General features: G+C 38.8%; 1 protein-coding gene and 1 long non-coding RNA gene across 3 annotated transcripts in view; one reads left to right on the plus strand and one right to left on the minus strand.

Annotated features, from left to right (window-relative positions):
- The window catches only part of Vn (membrane-bound neuregulin protein vein), a 326537-nt gene that overhangs the window by 262876 nt on the left and 48627 nt on the right, over nucleotides 1-15034 (minus strand). The window lies entirely within an intron of this gene.
- The window catches only part of LOC139767631 (uncharacterized), a 289471-nt gene that overhangs the window by 230786 nt on the left and 43651 nt on the right, over nucleotides 1-15034 (plus strand). The window contains exon 7 of the long non-coding RNA XR_011717189.1: nucleotides 12320-12456. This is a non-coding gene — a long non-coding RNA (uncharacterized lncRNA). The remainder of the gene's footprint in view (nucleotides 1-12319; nucleotides 12457-15034) is intronic.

Here is a 15034-nt window from a genome sequence, read left to right on the forward strand (position 1 = left end):
AAGGCTCACCGCCGGGAAATCCCGATAAGGCGCATCATCGTCGGAATAATCGATTAGTATCGCGACAGCCGACGTCGCGTGTAAGTCGACGACGGACGCGAAATACGGTATTCCCCTAACGACCTAAAATTCAGTATCTTGAGAACGACGCCGTCAACGTCATTCTGAAATTTACGGATGATGTTTCGTAAATAACGTCGCATATAATTTTAGTGAGCTCAGTTTTCGATGCTTTACTATATTATCCAATAAAATTGGCTAAAATTGGCAGAAAGTATCGAAAATAAAAAGATATCTTTTTAGCAAAAATTATATAATTTCAAACGCACTATCAATTAACGAAACAATTCTTGCACCAAATAGTTTTCGATATTATCGAAAATATATAGTATCGGGCAAGAATATCTTTCATGATTGATTTCGACTATTAAATTGAATACTAGTAAATACAAAAAAAAAACATGTCAACTTCATTCTCGTTCGATCTACGAGCTTACTAAGTTTTATCGAGATCGACGAAATGATTAGTGAACATTTCTTACGAATGTCAGTAAAATAAAAGCTTACTGCATTCCGCAAATTCATATTGCTTCTCGGATCCTTAAACGCTGGTCATGCTGATTACACTAATTTTTATGATGCGCTTTGCATTTACTCACGGATATCGCTATCGCGGGTGAATATTCATCCCCTGAGCCATTACAGCACCTTTGCATTAACACCGCTGCTAATTACCCCTCGCGCGCGTGGCGTTATTAAAATTGCCGCAATTACCACGGGCGTTCGTAAAAATGGCGCGTTCCCTGCCGGATAAAGCGTCATCCAAGACAGTATTTCAGGATTAAGCGCGAGACAGTCGCCGCGAGCAACAAAAGCGCGGCCGCGACAGAAGAGATATCGCGTTTAACAGTATCTCTCCACCACCAAAGCCACCGCCGAGTCCCCGAGAGGCTCAATAAAAAAATATCACTCGGAGTTACTCACACCCCTCGCCGATATCGATCGGCCTCGGAATTAGCCGCATATATATCAAGAGAGGGAGAGAAAGAGAGAGAAAGAGTGGAGGGTTGTAACTAGATATGTGGCACTCATTAGGCGCTATATTTATAGGCCTGCGAGCTCTTCGTGAAAAGGCTTAAAGTACGATAAAAAAAAGTAATAATTAAAAATGTTAGTAAAACGACGAATTACAAAATTAAATCTAAGAAATATTTAATCAAGCGTAATCAACAAACGTCATCTAACAAAAATATAAGTCAATTTAAATCTTATCGATTTCCAGCACGGAAGCAAGGTGTTCCATCACACTTGACAACGGTATCGGCCTAACAGCGGCTGATAAACGACGTGAAAAAGGTAGGTTCCGCTTTAAGGGCGGCAAGGAGTCGCCCGCGGCACCGGGCCAGTGAGAGCACGATGGGGTGGTTGCCTTTTGCTCGTGTCTCGAGAACGCAACTGGGTCGACGACAAGGGAAAAAGGATGGAGAAGGAAAACGTATTATTGTACAAGAAAATAGCAAAAAGAAAATATTACATAACTGCTAATAACATAGAAGAGAAAAATTCTTCAATTTCAGATTAAATTAAATATTATTATAACTGTCATAATTATACTAGAATAATAATTATCATTATGATTGTCATAATTGTGTATAATTATTACAATTGTAATAATAAGTATTAAAATTGAGAAATTATTTTAGATATATAAGATACATATCCCTTATAAAAAAAAGAACAGAAAGAAATCAAAAGATATTAGTAGCAAGCGATTAAAACTTTAAAATGTTACAAATCTAAAAATCTAATACATATCATGTTGTAATAAATATAAATATTATAATTTAATCAACGTTAAATATGACATGTTCATATATTTAAAGCCTTTAATAATTAATTAAGCATTATTGCACGAAAATAAATATTGTATTATAACCACTAAAAGAAAGAGAGACAAAGAGAAGAAACAATGTCTCTAATTCAAGCTATCTTTTGTAAAAACACTTTAATGAAAACATTTAAAAAAATACGCCTCATTTTTTTTATGATATACGGTCTATAGTCAATTATTTTCAGCGTAAATACACAAAAATATATTTAAAGAAACTTCATGCATCGCAAAAAAATTGTAACGTGGCATTAAACGAATCGCCATAATCTAACTCACAACTCTACTTGTTTATTCAAAACGCTCGAGCGCAAAGTTTTATAATACGCCTACAAACATTCCGCGCACACAAATTCGCTGCAAGCGCGTCACGTGTAAAAAAAGTACACCACCTTGGCGCATCTATCATAAAAAACTTACGGAAACACCTGAGCTCACCGAAAATGGAGTAAACAGAATAATAGAGCTTATGGGCAACACACGTATGTCGATCGCCGTGGAGAATGTTGCGTCGAAAGACTCCACTTTGGCGATATTCACGTTAACGCCGATAAATTATCGACTCTTCGCGAAACAGAAATCGACGTCCGGTCGGAGAATTAATCTCGTTTTCCTGGAAAAACGTGAGCGAGAGCCACGATAATAGGAATGACGGTCGACCCACTTTACTTCAATGGCCGCGCGCCACGCTCGTACTTAATATCGGCGATAAATAAGCATTACGTCGCCGTACTCTTTACGGGAAGGCGCAATCGGCGCGACGCGCGTCGGCCGGCCTTCGTCAGCTTTAAGGTACGTTACCGTCGAAACGGTTGTCGCATGCCATCGCCACGGAGAATTACCCCCTTGCATTATTTTTCCTTCCTTCTTACTTAGCGAGAATGACACAAAGACTCTGAGAAATTTATACGATTTATCATGGGAGATCACACGGATAGTTCGATAAAATATTGATAACGAAAGAAATAAGAGCAGCTGTTGCATAGTGCATTATCCATCTTCTTATAAAAAAAATTATCCTATAAGACCAACTTTTCGTGAAAAAATGCAAACTTCTATCATGTTACTTTTTTTTATGGAACTGTATTCAAAAGCGATCATTGTATTTTTATATCCTTGTTTCGTATTCATCTATTTAAAACGGAAACGAAATATCAAGATATATTTATTCTAAAGCGGATATTGCAAACTGATATAAGGATATTAAAAATTTATCGAAACTTGAAACTGTCATTTCTTTACTAAGTATTTAAATTGGTTTGGTAATAGAGTTTTCATGTAGCATCGAAATATCATAAATCATATCATGATGGATATTTTATAATTATCGAACTCCTGTAAATATCGAAATATCATAAATCATATCATGATAGATATTTTATAATTATCAAACTCTTGTAAGTATCGAAAATATCGTAAGTATTTAATTCATATAAATATAAGGTATATATTTTTGGTTGCAAATGGTTGTTATTTTATGGCATTTAAACAGTGACAATATTTCCTCAACAGATTTCGTGTCTCCCCGGATCGATCTTGAAGTCGGCACGGATTTCCTTTCACAAAGTGCAGTTCCGAATAATGTATATCATTTATCTCGCCTGTAATAATACGAATTTGCTCTATCGCGCGACATATTATCCGTTACGCGATACACTGCGATAAACAACCATCGCTCACTACATAAATTGTACCCGATTACAGCTTCTACAACGTAACTCTTCGACGTCAAGTGTGTTTCAGCGTCAGCAAACACTAACTGCTCGTAACGTCGTAAATGCGAAAACCATCTATGGAAGACTAAAAATACATTAGCGGATTTAAAGTGTAAAATATAGACTAAAAAGTTCAATAGAAATATGATTTAGTAAATATTTTTATTTTATACATATGTTGATTGGTAATATATTCTCTTATAGATTTCTAGAAGAGATGTAATGTTTGTGAAGACTATGTATTTTCTAAGAGTAGATAAAAAAGGTAAAGAGATAAGAAATATAAATTTAAAAAAATATCTAGTTAATTTCTTTTTCTCTTTCTTTCATATTTTTATACAACATATTATTACGATAAATTCTTGTTTATCTACAGTAGTAATACATCGCGTAGATGAAGGGTGAAGGCTGTGGAGAATAAATTTTATTTATATATAAAGGACAGGCCTCGCGAACTTATACGTGTAATAAATTACATATGAATAATTGCGTCGTCAAGATGAATAATTTTACATGAAGATTAATAACGTTGACAAAAAATTATCTAAAACATAATGCACGAAATATGCGACGCAAGTGGCGGAAGCATATCAAGTATTGCAGTGTTTAACACAATCGTTGATCGCCACATGACGTGCCGGCTCGTCATAAGTTTATTCTTTCTGTCGTGCTGCGAAGCGATTTAAACCGCTTTAGACGAGTTACCCTTCGCCGAATCGCACATTCATTCCTGTGTTTTGCGAAATGCGAGAAAAAGCAAAGACTATTCTACTGATAAACGGGTTAAGCGATCGCTTAGCGCAAATTATCTCTTGAAGTTATAACTATATCTCTTTCAAAATATATGTATTCCATTTAGCTATGCGTTACATCTCAAATACAATGCTTTAAAATTTACAATTATACTTTTAATTACATTTTTACACATTTATCATCTCTTTATTATAAATTATTTCAATTATTATTATCCGCAAAGTAAAATGTTAATTTTAAAAAAAACCAGCATAAAAGATTTATAATTGTCATTCAAACTATATAAAGCATCTAAATGATGTTGAGTTTAAGCTGCTGAAAAGAAAAATGAATTACTCTTTGTCGAAGGGCACCGTACTTTCGCAACTTTAGATAGAAATCTACTTTAGATCGTCGACAACGAAACTCCCGACTGGTAACTATCCAACGTTTCTGGTGAACTCTTTAAGAGTCACTCGTACCTTTATTTCGCGCGCGATTAAGGACACTCCGCTAACTTTTAACAATCATCCAGACTGCTTCTTTCCCGGGTTTTAAGAACTCATACAAACGTCGAACGAGCGCTTCCGGAAGTACGCCTCATCGAGGAGTCCGACTTCACTCGGGGATCTTTCCCGGTATGACAGAAAAGCGCGCGAGACAGTTAGATCAAGAGCGAGACGTAAACAACTACTTCGTAATCCGTACTTTTCTCCTTTTCCTACGGTGCAACAAAAGCAAGTATACGTACTTTTCACAACAAAATATGAAGCATCTAAAAGGAATATAATGAAAGTTAACAAAGTACATCAGATCAAAAGTTAGCACGACTCCGTAAGGATTTCTTGAAAGCAAGAGAAAGGTTTTGAGTCAAAATACTATGAAAATAATATATTCATCTATTTGAAGCGTCTATTCGAAAGATACTCTTTTTATGTCATATGTTTTAGTCTCACAATCAGTAGATCGCAATCAAAATATGTTGAAATAAATCCGAGGACAATCCTTTAATTTCTGAAATTTCAATAAAATACGAAATACAGGTATCCCTCATTTTAAACTATTCTATAACTTATTTAAAGCTTATTAAAATAGAGAAGCTTTCGCGAAAGCGCTTACTTCTGTTAAATAATAAAGCCTATTTATTTAAATCTCAAGAAGTAAGAATAATTTCGTTGTTTATTCGAATTACCGGGTTTAAAAGTCGCTTTTTCCAAAAAGTATTTTATCTTCTTACATATAGGTATGTATAATAGGTATGTATAAATCTAAAAATGTTTCATGTCTCGGCTCTTTTGTTGAAAAATGAATTCGAGTTTGTCTACGAACCTTTTGAAAATATTACGATTTTAAAGTGTTCGGTAGTCACACAGACATATAAATACTTATTTCATATACATATATTCAATAAAATTATTAAGTTGTAGATCATATTTTCTAATTGTTTATACAACAGTGGACCTACAGTCTTACGGTAAAACTAGATTACGATAAATAAAAAGGGAATTAAGAGAATTAAGAGAACAAGAATGATACTATTGTATCCAGCAAGATTCTAGCAAAATCGTCGGCGATCTCGCCGGATGTTCTGTGAGATGGACACGGTGTGGACGACATGACGATCTGATTATCACGAATGAGCAATGACGATAGAATTAGCGAATGCACACACACGACGGTACCACCCACAATCAGATGCAGACAACGTTCGCCTGCGTTTTCGGTAGGCGACTAACTGTTACAAATTCCAGAATTTTGTTATCCCCTTTCTATCCTGGTATTCCTTCTATCCGTATTTATAAATCAGCATGATTCGTTACCTTTCCTTGCATTACATTACGTATGTTAATTTCATATTTGCGTGCAATGTATAAAACTTTATTTATACATTGAATACTACTTCATATCTCTAAATATGCTTGAGCCTAAATATCTCATTTTTACGGGCATCAGTCCGTAGATCGCAGTAAAGCGCTGCTCTTTTCTGATGCCTTCGTCTTATCCGCAGCGTGCGGAAGCAATAGCGAACGCATCTTACACAAGAAAACTACGATATCTTCGTGCTGAGGCCGTACCGGACGCAATTTAGCAAATATGCCCGATGCAGGAGATGCAGAAGACCGGGTATCACGCGCGAGCACGAGCTGTGGGCCCAGGGTCCATAAAACGTGACGGACCCCACCCGACGCACGGGCTCGATCGAGCGTATCCTGGGCATTATTGCGATCGTCGTGGCACGTCGGACACGACGCTCGCAGACTCTTCCTCGTCTCGCACCCCGGGCGATGTTCTTCTTGTCGATCGCACTTGTCTCATCGGTGTGAATTCACACGGCTAATACGCGAATACGGCGCGCGGCGCGGCGTGCCGATATACATCCGCGCTTCCCATTAATCAGCTACGACCGAGTCGTGATTTAAAAGATTTTACAGAGAGAATTGAGAACTCTTTTTAATACTGTCGCCGTCACAAAGTTTCGTTCGAAGGGAGTAAAAAGAGTCTGACGTAGACATGTAATCTTATTTAAAGATCATTATATCTAATGCATGTATTCCATCAGTATACATCATTTGTGCGCGTGTAATACACGCGACCTGCCATAATTATCAGATATGTCATTCTCGACGGTGCGAATAAAAAGTTAACGCCGTAAAAATTACAAGCTGAGGTCATTTGCGTCGTGTAAATGTGGTTTAAAAAGCTTGCATAAACGTTATTTCTTACATAAACGATATATTTTTACCTTCACGACCTACATGGCAACTATAAGAAGCGTTTACTTCCGATAAGAAAATTAACATTCAGTCTCCTTCATTCTTTATAATACTTGGCAATAGTTTGGATATATAATTGCAAATAAAGTTTAATCACATATACAATATACAAAATCTTACTTGATAAACAAATTCCTTAAGAAAATCTGAATCAATTTATCTTCATTGATAATTTGATACACAAAACGTAATTACAAAGTTTAACACCAGAACTTTTAAGATATTAGAAATTAAATTTAGCCGTATAAATTGGATTAAAACGGCTTTTCTCTCCATGATTAGTTTATTAAATGGACTTTAACAGACTTTCAATTCGTAGCATAATTAACAAGACAGTTCCAAACAAATTCTTGCCGAGGAAGAATCAATTCCAAAGTCATCAAAGAATCTATAATTGAAAAGAAATATATTGGCTCTTGAAACATTTTAATTAGCCTTACGTGTCTCTTTAATGCACATTCCGGTCGAGATCCCCCGTTCCACGCTCCTTCTGTTTTTGAAAGAACAGCTTTATCACATTATACATTTATCACACGTGCGCATAAGTTAAATAACGTCGTAATTTCAATAGCGCGAAATGCGCCACGCGCGCATTACCGTCAGTATACGACACAGACAAACGGGCAAACGCGTAGAGACCTGCAAACACATTCCTTTACAATGCGGCACGTGACCGATCCTTCAATCTGGTACTGCTTTTACCCTTTTCATTAAATCCTCTCGTTATACGCCCTCCAGCCGTGCGCGCAAACATCGATGCATATAAAAGTGAGCGAGCCGGCGCGCGGCGGTCGTAACCACATTTAATTAAAAGCGCTCGTTACTGCCGCCGCTCGCATATCGCCGCGGATCCATCGCCGGTTAATGCGCCCGCTCGAAAAAAAAAAAAAAAAAAAAAAAACAGACTTCTCGGTCTGTCATATCGCGATTTTCGCAGTGAAATTATGCAGTCGTCAGCCGTGCGTCAACGCGCGTATTCTCCCTCGCTTCATCCCCCGACGATAAAAGTGTGACGAACAAACGTAGCGTGCGCAAACCGTTTCATATTCGGACACGAATATAATTACCGTGAAACGGTTGCTGATTGGGATCGGCCGGCGTTGGTAATTCACTCTGGTTTTTGGGTACTCCGGCACAGTAGCAGATTTTTTGGAGATTTTTCGACCGCGTTACTACTCCACTTTCCGAGCGATATTGTGAAACAAATATTTGCGGTTAAATAAGGCAGTCAAAAATCCCGAAAAGCGCATCGGCTTTCATGCAAGCCTCATCACATGCGCACATCTGTTATATTCTTCTTAATATTTATTCGTACTTATGCACTGCGAGTCCTAAATAGTGCCAAGCAGATATAATTTCTCAATATGTCTCGATAATATTTAACAATCGGCGAATAGCGGATTCGGTTTTGTGATAATTCCGACTTGTCTCGTTTTATTCTACCTTGGCATGAATGCGTTTCCTATACGTGAATGCGTTAAACATATATAAGTAGAATTGAATGATATACTTTTTTTTAGTTATGAGCGCCATTTCGGTAGGCGTCCTCCGAAAAGCGGATTTCGCATAAAATCGCAACAACAATTGAAATGCCCGGGCACGTTGGCAGGACAAAAGCATTTTTTTAAATGCGGCGCGAGAGTCGCATAGCTTTACCGAAAGCTCGCGTACTTAAGTAGTCCGACATGGGGGTGATCCGAGCTTGCGCGCGCGGTATAGCCAGGCCCGAAAGCACGGTCGACGCAACCGTAGATGCCATTATTTATCCATTCTCCGGTCACGGCGAATCCCACGGGATAACCGACATACGCGCCGTAATCGCGACGATGCCACATTCTGCCTGCGACACGTATTACGTGCGTTCGTGCGCCACGAAGCGAAAGAATCAACCTTTTCAATCGCACGGAATAAAGCGGGAAAAGCTCTCCCCTAATAGGTAATTTCTTTCATGTTTGCTCTGTATATCTATAGCGATGTACGTATGTAGGTATCCTTTATGACGCACTAGAACTAGGAATGAATAGAGCCAGTTTCTTCCTTTCTTCATTGTTATTGTTACCTTCGCTTGTAATGAACCGAAAACAGCATCATTTAATAGTAAAAAAAAATCAGGTAGCTGTATTTCAGCCGTTGAGTGTGTCACTACGACGTAATGTGCGACGTAATTTTTATTATGTAAGTTGAAGTACAAGAAATGAGACTAAACACAGAATTCTTCAATATTTTGAAGAAATAAAAAGGACAAAAAACACTTGCACACGCTGTTGTGTCTTTTCAAATTTTCAATCTTTCAGTCTCTTTCTTCTTGAATGTGGCGAAATTCCGCGTAACTCGGGAATAAAATTGGTAGGTGAGCCATTCTTGTTAGAACCGGTCGATTGACATATACCACACGCGACGTACCACGAATCGAACCACATTCTAAAGCCAGCTGAGTGACGTCCGGAGTGACGCCAGAGACGCGAAAGGAGTCGATGACGTTAGATGATCCGCGTGCACACATGGGAAGGACAGTGTCACCTTCTCCCCGGATCTTTCTTATCTCCTGTCATACCCGGGCACGCATGAATCAGCGTCAGGTCGCGTCCGGCCTAATGGGACAATGGGCAGTGTTGTACGAACATAATCGGCGGGAGCCTGGATGACATACGAGAGAGAGAAAGAGAGAGAGAGAGAGAGAGGCGCGTAATCTAACACCGGATGACAAGCGTATCGAGGAGTCACAACAATCGGCGTGAGAGAAATGGACTTGAGAATGAATCCGTGCGACGTGGGTGATCGGCGGCGATCGAGAGGGTACGTTGTCAGTGTCGTGACGCGATCATCTGGCACCTCGACGATGAAGTCACCACCATTGTGGCGCCACGCCTACCTCCATCTTGAAGGTTCCACGGTGATTTAAACGCCGCGACTGTTCTTTCTCGTCGCGCCCAACGCGGGACGTTCGCGGATCCAGCAATTCCCTCTTTTAAATTAATATGACCACCATATTATTTTAAAAGAGGGAATTAGTATTGTATTAGTATTGTATTAGTAGCAAAATTAATAATCTTCAAATTCAATATAATTTAGAAACTTTTTCAAGACTTTGCAAAACTATCTAATAAGATATTATATAGAAAAGTAAATATTTGAAAATTATTCACGTTTTTAATTAAATACGTTTTAATAGCACGAATTGTGCGTTCATTTTACTCATTCTTAGAACATTTTACTCACATTTCGCACGTCAAATTTTGAAACACACAGAAATACATAGATTTGTTACAATATGGAAAATGTTACATTGGTAAGAGGGACGCGAGATATCTCGTGCAGAGCGTCAGACGGACGACGCGGAGGGGAACGTCAGATAACTCGGCTATAAATACGAAGGGGTTAAAGGCACGTCCGCTGAAATGGAGAACCTCTCGGCGCTACCGAGAAGTCAAGAACGCCTAGATGAAATGCCAGTGATTACACGCGATGAATGAATAATCAGGGACCGATATCTTATCTCATACCAAAGACGTAGGAAGGGGGAGGGGGGCAGGTAACCGGAAGGTAGGGAATTCACGTGGCTGTCGACGATCTTGCGGGCGTTTTGCACCTCGCCGCAACGACGTTCAGGGTCGACGCACATATATCGGTGGCCGCAGAAGAGGCACGGCCGGAGAGAGTCCCGAGTCCCGAATCAGTTTTCGGTACGCGGTTGTGCTGAAGCCCATCAACATGTCGTGTCGCCGAAATTGCTGGTAGTCCAATTTCACAGAGTTTACTCCGCGGCATACGTATACGCATACACCCGGTATATTAACCTATCAACCTTAAGCCTGTTAACACGTAACTGTTAACGCGTCGAGGTGGGTCTAACGCTATGAGCATTATGACAGTGTCTTTGAATGCGTAATTTTTTTTTCTTATTACTCTACAAGAGTCACAAAATTTCTCGTAGGTACTTCTTTTTAATTAAATTTGTATTGAAATGATTTGGACGCGAGCTTTATTTGCGAAAATTTTATAAACGTTTGTGACCACGTGTACACTATGTACACCACTAATTTACATCTAAAAACGTTTTATAAGAACTTCTACTTGAATTAATCAAACGCTTTCATTAATTACTTGCATTAATATTATAAACAAAAAAAATGGAAAACATTAACCATTTACTGTATCTTATTGATACGTAAAAAAATTTTTTTTGAATGCTGAATTAAATATTAATAATTTTAAGGACTTACTGCTAATTGTAGCAATCGCAACATTTGCAATTTTAAACGACAGTTTATAAGAATATAAAAAAATTGACATTTTAATATCGTTATTTTATAACGAAAACACAATTTTAAGTCCTGTTATTAAAAGGAGCAGGAAAATATGATGCGACCAAAGATTTAAAAAAAGAGAAATTGCGAAATATCGGAGGTAATTTCGACTGCGAAGCGTTAAAGTTTATCGCATATAAAACAGCAATGGAAGGAACAATGGAATGAAGCAACGTTTTTGCGTGCAGATGAAACGTCAAAATTCGACGTATCACCCACGTCAGAAAGCGGCGCGGCAGATATTGATTTTACAAGAGTTTAATTGCGTTCCCTTGTCGGACTAATCTTATCCGACTGCGGCGTCAATTAAAAAGACGTCTAACGGTATTTTCCCGATATATGCGGATTAATCGACTTTTCGCCGGAGTCCACTGACCAGTTAACGCTTTGACTACCGGATTATATGAAATATCTCAGACTTCCTGTATTTTCCTTCATCTACGAACCACTTTTGACCAGTTTAAAGCAGAATAGATTTCTCCTTAACAAGCGCATTAAAGCGGCCAAAGTCGTTGAGTTGTAAGCAATTGAAAGTCTAGGTATTTTCACGACCTAAAGGATGCGAACGGATAAAATGCTTTTAACTCTTCTATTCCATTGTATTCCGTGAAGAATTTACTTTCCCAGAATTTAGCTTGAATATTTTAATTATGTATAATTAATTACCAATTATTGATAGAATTATGAGTTATGAAAAAAGATGATGCACAATACGTGAAAGTAAATAACATAATGAAAGTCAAATATAGAAACTGTATATAAGCAAGCGCGTTTCAATGCAGTCAATATTTAAACGACAAGAAGATAAAATTTCCAATATTCTCTCATATTCTCAGTATATCTCTAATATTTCCCTTAGTCTCACAAATATATCGCATTATTGATCGCATATCTGATTCGCAGATGGATGACCCCAGGCGCTGAGGAATAATATCTTCAACGAGACCGGTGAGGAAATGAGATGTCACGAGCCATTAGAGCGCAGAAATCCACGGACAGGTTTATCGCAGATGGACTGCTATTAGAATAATCATCGACGGGTAAGTCAAGAATTCGTTCGGCGGCAAAAGCGTCGCGGAAACCAGTCGGAGAAAGTAGTCGCGGGGGGGGGGGGGGGGGGAGGGGGGCGATAGAGAGAAAAGGAGCGCGCGCGCGGGACGGAGGAAAAGAGAACAACTCCCGTGCCCTCGTCCGTGTGTTCTCTCTCGGCGATGTGCAGCGGGGAATTATTGCCGCAAGATCGATTTAATTGATACGGGTTCCGCTTCTAATAGCTTGACTACGATTATGTGGAATAGATTGTGTCTAGCGCGCGGACACGCGGCCAGATTAGTCCCTCTATCCTGCGTACACTCTCCGGGCGCCTCGAATGAGAATGGCGGCGCATACACCGGCAATTTGTGCAGCGCGAAAGTGGGATCACCTAATCTAGTTACTAGTTCTGCCACGAAGCGATATAAATCTGCATGCACCGGGTGTCCCCGCCGTATCGCCGGCTGTAATTCGCGTTTGTAATTAAGCTGTTTGGAGCTTGAAACAAACAACAATCTGATTATCTTTCTTTTAAATTATTTGGATAAGTAAGAGCTGTGGAGAGTATAAAAACATGCAACAATTTGAGTTTTCCTTTAATTTACGAAAAGTACCTCAAAACTTTTGGCATTTTCATGGTTTTACTGATCAATGCATCAAAGTAGGTACACTCGAAGAAACAAATCCTAAAGTCCTAGCTTTAATGTATAAAATTTATAAAATTTATTAAAAGAGGAATTAAAAATCAACTTGTTATAATAAAAAAAGAATAACTAATTTTTTAAATTAATTATAAAAAAAAAAGATAATTTAGTAAACGCGAGAATTCGATCAAATACTAAAATGAACTTAAATGGCTCCATTTTATTTAACCATCCAATCTGTATTGTGACTGTTATTGTATTCACTAAATTGATTTATAGAGTAATTTAATTGCTTAAATAACTTATTTACGCTTATCGGCAAGCAAGCATGCGTTACGGAGTAAAATGCGATAACGGCGTCTGGCAGCGATACCTTCACCGCGCTCTTTTTGCCATCCAAACTTTTAGCTTTTACCGTCCCTCCATCGGTGGCTGTTGTATCTGTGTATGTATAAGTTATCCCGAACATCGCGCCGGGGAGGAGCGACTTAAAAAAAAAATTAAAACGAGAGCAATTTTGAAGCGTGATGAAGCCGTCACTATCAGGCGTTATTATTGCGCGCCCGCACTGTTCTTGGTCACAGAGAATCCTCTAAAATTTCTATAATTCAAGAGACGCTCCAGCATTCGCATAGAAGATAAAATAACGAATATACGTTACGAGACACACGAGGATCTTTTTTTTTAAGTCACGGTACTTCCCGCGGAAAATAAAAACAGTAAAGGAAACGAAATCCACGTTAACAAAACGTGCTCCGCGAGATTCGTGGAATAAAAGGTTATAAAGGCGCATTATGGGATATATAAGAAAGAGAAAAAGAAGTAAATTTATTGTACTCTGGAAGGAGTTCCATGGGACAAAAAATAAAACGCGCAACAGAAATGGATGTCTACAAACTACAAATACAATAAAGTAAAAATACTCAGAATGTAATGATGTTATAATCAGAATGTTATAATGTAAAAATCAATGTGCGGTAAATGTATCAGTTTATTTTGGATATTGATCGTTATATAGTTTCTCAAATTATAATATTACGTACACGGAGAGAATTTTCTTTTAAAAATTCGATAATGTTTAGATCAGTTAAAATGGACACAATGTATATCCGTCAGAACAGATTTCAAATAAACTTCTATGTGTCAAATATTCTAACGAAAGCAAGTTATTGTCTGACGTGATTTACTGTCACTTGATAAAAAGTTTTACATTTTCAAGAGAAAAAGATTTTACTTAATTAACATTTGCATTGTAATTAACGTTTACAAAAATGTGCAAATACTCAAACGATCTACAATGAAATGCAATAATATAAATTATGTTTGTTAAAAGTAATGGACATGCGATACTCTTCATGCGACTCTTCTCTTCTTAATCAAATGATAGAACTTGCACCAACCACATTAAACTCACATCATATTCAGACAAACGAACTTGCGGGGAATGCAGAAGATGTTACGGACAAGCCCGGACAACGAGAGAGAGTAAAGCTTTAGCGTGGAGAAAGACATGGAGAGAATTCGAACTCGGTGGAGAATACGGAGAGAGGGTGCGGAAGAAGGGAGAGAGAGACACAGGGAAGCCGAGAAAGGCGAAAGGTTGAAAGGAGAGAAGAAGGAGGAGAGAGAAGATCGACGAGGCCTTGGCGAACGCCGTGCCGGCCCAAGTAGAATGACAATTATTTCTGGCCACTGGGTACATGGCGCTTGGCGGCTCTCCTTTGCCCCGTACTCATATGCATGCCCGTCATGCTTAAGTAAACCGAGTTTATTCTAAGCCCCGGGTACAGTGCCCTAGAATACTCCATTCGATGGTCAGGTTACCCACCGGCGCAGCGCGTCGTGGCGCGGCGTGGCGTGGCGCGGCGTGGCGTGGCGCGGCGTGCGTGCGTGCGGCACGACGCACGATCGGGTACACGAACACGCCCGCGCGCCACACCGC

This window comes from Temnothorax nylanderi, unplaced genomic scaffold, assembly GCF_030848795.1.
Source record: "Temnothorax nylanderi isolate EJ_2023f unplaced genomic scaffold, tnyl_v1.0 TNYL_tig0011_pilon, whole genome shotgun sequence".
Classification (NCBI taxonomy): Eukaryota; Metazoa; Arthropoda; class Insecta; order Hymenoptera; family Formicidae; genus Temnothorax; species Temnothorax nylanderi.